A 4944-nucleotide genomic window follows, 5' to 3' on the forward strand; every position below is an offset into this window, starting at 1 on the left:
CACCATTCACAAAGATAAACTCAAAGTGGATGAAAGACCTCAATGTGAGACAGGAATCCATCAAAATCCTAGAGGAGAACATAGGCAGTAACCTCTTTGACATCGGCCACAGCAACTTCTTTCAAGATACATCTCCAAAAGCTAGTGAAACAAAAGCAAAAATGAACTTTTGGGACTTCATCAAGATAAAAAGCTTCTGGGGGCACCTGGGTGGCTCAGTCGTTAAGCATCTGCCTTCGGCTCAGGTCATGACCCCAGGGTCCTGGGATCGAGCCCCACATTGGGCTCCCTGCTCAGCAAGAAGCCTGCTTCTTCCTCTCCCACTCTCCCTTCTTGTGTTCCCTCTCTCTCTGTCTAAATAAATAAATAAAATCTTAAAAAAAAAAAGATAAAAAGCTTCTGCACAGCAAAGGAAACAGTCAGCAAAACAAAGAGGCAACCTACCGAATGGGAGAAGATATTTGCAAAGAACACATCAGATAAAGGGCTGGTATCCAAGGTCTATAAAGAACTTCTCAAACTCAACACCAAAAAACCCACAAATAATCCAGTCAAGAAATGGGCAGAAAGATGAATAGATACTTCTCCAAAGAAGACATACAAATGGCCAACAGACACATCACTAGCCATCAGAGAAATACAAATCACAACCACAATGAGATACCACCTTACACCAGTTAGAATGGCAAAAATTAACAAGACAAGAAACAACAAATGTTGATGAGGATGTGGAGAAAGGGGACCCCTCTTACACTGTTGGTGGGAATGCAAGCTGGTACAGCCACTCTGGAAAACAGTATGGAGTTTCCTCAAGATATTAAAAATATATATATACTTAACTAATGAATCGTTGAACACTGCATCAAGGACAAATTATGTACTATACAGTGGCTAACTGAACAAAAAAATAATAATTAAAAAAAAGACATTAAAAAATAGAGCTATCCTACAACCCAACAATTGCACTACTGGGTATTGACCCCAAAGATACAAATGTAGTGATCTGAAGGGGCACCTGCACCCCAATGTTCATAGCAGCAATGTCCACAATAGCCAAACTGTGGAAGTAGCTGACATGTCCTTCAACAGACAAATGGATAAAGGAGATGTGGTTCATATATACAATGGAATATTACTCTGCCATCAGAAAGGATGAATACGTATCATTTGCATCGACATGGATGGAACTGGAGGGGATTATGCCAAGTGAAATAAGCCAGTCAGAAAAAGACAATTATCATATGGTCTCATTCATATGTAGAATATAAGGAATAGGGCAGAGGGCCATAGGGGAAGGGAGGGAAAACTGAATGGGAGGTCATCAGAGAGGGAGATGAACCATGAGAGACTCTGGACTCCGGGAAACAAACTGAGGGTTGCTGGAGGGGAGGTGGGTGGGGAGATGGGGTAGCCAGGTGATGGGTATTGAGGAGGGCATGTGTTGTGATGAGCACTGGGTGTTATATGCAACTAATGAATCCTTGAGCACTACATCAAAACTAATGATGTACTATATCTTGGTTAATTGAACTTAATGAAAGAGAAAGAGAAAGAAAGAAGAAAGAAAGAAAGAAAGAAAGAAAGAAAGAAAGAAAGAAAGAAAGAAAGAAAGAAAGAAAAGAAGAAGAAGAAAGAAAGAAAGAAAGAAAGAAAGAAAGAAAGAAAGAAGAAAGAAAAGTTGTAAGCCAGAACACAATGAGATGGCATCTCTAACGCATGGAAGCATCTGGGGGCAAGACCACAGTGTATGTTACACACCCTCAGATGATTTGGAACAAAATGAAAATTTTGTGTGTGCATTTTCTAACAAATATTTAAGGAAAGAATAATACTAATTTTACAAAACATCTTCCAGGGAGGGTAAAGATTAAAGCATTCCTGACTTAGCTGACAAGGCCACCATTGTCCTGACTTCCAAAACAGACAACAAAGATATTATAAGAAAAGAAAACAGCAGATCAAAACCCTCAACAAAATATTACAAAGTTACTCTGATAACGTATAAAGGATATACATCATGTCAATTGAAGCTCAGTCTAAGAATGGACAGTTGGTTCAGTATCTTAGAATCAATCACTGTAGTTCACATTCCAACAGACTAAAAAAGTATATGATGATCCTATGAGATGCAGAAAAAAACAGTTGACAAAATGCAACATGCATCAATAATAAATATTCTAGGAAAAATAGGAATTAAAGAAAACTGCCTCAAACTAGTAAGGGGTATTGACAAAACACCGAGAGCCACACTGTATTTCGCAGTGAAGAACCAAATGCTTTCCCTCTCAGATCATAAACAATGGCCCCTGCTCAACCTCACGCAAGAAGCACTGGCCAGTAAGATGAGGCAAAGGACAACAATAACAGTAAAAGGCATAGAGAATTGTGAGGAAGAAGTAAAGTATTTCACTCCACACACATGGTTGTCTATGTAGAAAACCCAAAGATTTTACAAAAAGTCACTAAAATTAATAAATTAATTTTTAAAACTCACAGTATACAAGGTCACTATACAAACATCAGTTGCATGTCTATATACAAGCAATGAAACCATTAGAAACAAAACTTTAAAGTACCAGGGCGCCTGGGTGGCTCAGTCAGTTAAGCATCTGCCTTTGGCTCAGGTCATGATCCCGGGGTCCTGGGATCGAGTCCCGCACCGGGGTCCCTGCTCAGCGGGGAGTCTGCTTCTCTCTCTCCTCCCCACTTGTGCTCACTCTCGTTATCTCTGTCTCTCTCAAATAAGCAAATAAAATCTTTTAAAAAAAATTTTTACGTACCATTTGCAATAGCACCGAAAAGCAGGAAATACTTCATTATAAATTTAACAAAACATGTGCAAAATTTGTATGCAGGAAACTAAACCCCTGATGAGAGAAATCAAAGGTGACCCAAGAAGAAGAGCAGATAGATTAGGTCGCCAGAACAGAAAACCTGACCGGGAGAAAATCCTTGCAAACCGCATTTCTCTTCTCTGGTTCCTGAGGCCCTGGACAAACACCTGCTCTTGGAAATACAGAGGCTTCCTTGAAGGCCAGTCAGACCAGAGATCCAGCCAGGAGGACATGGGAGGACACAGGGCATCTGGGGCCACCGCAGAGCCTCCTGTGGCTAAAGCTGCCTTCCAGAGCATCCCCGGAGGCCACCATGAGCAAAAGTGAGTGAAGCACTGCAGCTCCGCCCTCTGAATTGTTGGGAGAACAAACACCTGCTTCCCAGCAAACCCAGAAACTTGACCACGGTCCTCAGAGCTCAGTGCAGGTGGGGTTAGGGCACCACACTCTGAGTTAACACTTCTTCAGGTTCTACTGAAAGTGACCGATCAAGGAAAGGACACGGTAGAAATTTTTGGTTTTATGCCCCATCATTAAAAAGCATAATATCAAATTTTTATGACCCTTGAGCTTATTCAGATCTGTTATTTTTGCACTTTGTTCAAAACCTGGTTTTCTCACTCAACTGCCCTGCTGATAATACTGCTTTCGAAATTAAACAAATAATCTGTGAAGAATCTAAAATCCAAATCCATGACTAGACAATACTTGGGGTCCTCTCCTTCAGCCATGGCCTCCTGAGAGAACCTGAGAAACGATCCCAGATGCCAGCCCCCAGCCCTGCGTCAAGCCAAGAGCCAAGAACAGAAAATGAGTCTCACACCCCGTGAGAGAAACACTTACCCAGTCACGTCAGAGCTGGCCTGGCCCTGTCAGCTGCAGAGTCTGTGCGCGGCTGACTCCAAGTAACATCAGTAAAATAGCATCACCATTGGATGTAAAGTCAGTCAGAGCACAGGTCAAAGAGAGCACGGAGGGTCAAGGGTGTGAGGAGAAAGCTGGGCTGCCAGGCAGTGTCTCGGGGAGTGTGTCCAGCATGCACTGAGCCTCCATGTTGAGGCCCGCGGGGTGCAGAGGCATCTCCATCCGTGACACAGTGTGGGCCCCAATAGCCCACACCCAGGCTGGTCTCAGCCCCTGCAGGTGTGGAAGGCCACCTTGCTGCAGACATTCAGGGTCCTCACACACGGCAGCCTCCAGGCTCAACGCCGGCCTTTCCCAGATGAACACGTCAGAGCCACACTCTGTTCCAAAGACCAGTCTGGACAGGTGGAAAGGTCCTAGGTGTGGATCCAGCCAAACCTGTGTGAGGCCAGTATGCATGTCCACACACGATTCATCCCATCTGGATAGCAGTTCCTAGATCCAAAATAAAGGGATAAAAATACCCCTCCAGCCAGCTGGGAAGAGAGGCCTCACAGTAGTCTGCTCAGGCCAATGGACAGAAACCTGATCAGTTATTGATGTGTTGTTTCTTAAAAGGCCATTTTAATCCTCCCCACTGCGTGTGTAAGATGTCACTCAGAGTACGAGGACTTGGAAAGCTGCCTCCCTGCAGGCAAGGCAGAATGAAAGGCCAGGTCCAGCAGAGGGGTGGCCAGTGCCCACCAGGCTGAGGCTCTCGGCTTGCCCCTTCTGCCCATGACCTAACTTCCACAAGAAGCCTCACAAAACACGCTGAGGGGCGGGGGTGGGGAGGGGGCAGTTTGCCCCGAGCCAGCAGCTCCAACTATCACCACTTGCTTAAGGTAATCGATTCCTCATAATTAGTAAATAATCTGTGGGAAATATTCTGAGGCCATGTAAGGTCCTGTGTCTGTCCAAAGTTTTACTTGTCCACACGTTTTTAGCAATGATTGATGATGTCATTTCCTTTCTCCTACTTTAAGGATGAGCATTCTCTTAGTTCCATTTTTTTAAATTTTATATATTTTATATTTTATATATTATATATATTATATAACATAATAAAGTCATCATACAGCACATCATTAGTTTTTGATGTCGTGTTCCATGATTCATTGTTTGCATATAACACCCAGTGCTCCATGCAGAACGTGCCCTCCTCAATACCCATTACCAGGCTAACCCATCCTCCCACGCCCCTCCC

This window comes from Leptonychotes weddellii, chromosome 6, assembly GCF_054177405.1.
Source record: "Leptonychotes weddellii isolate Sample4059 chromosome 6, ASM5417740v2, whole genome shotgun sequence".
Lineage (NCBI taxonomy): Eukaryota > Metazoa > Chordata > Mammalia > Carnivora > Phocidae > Leptonychotes > Leptonychotes weddellii.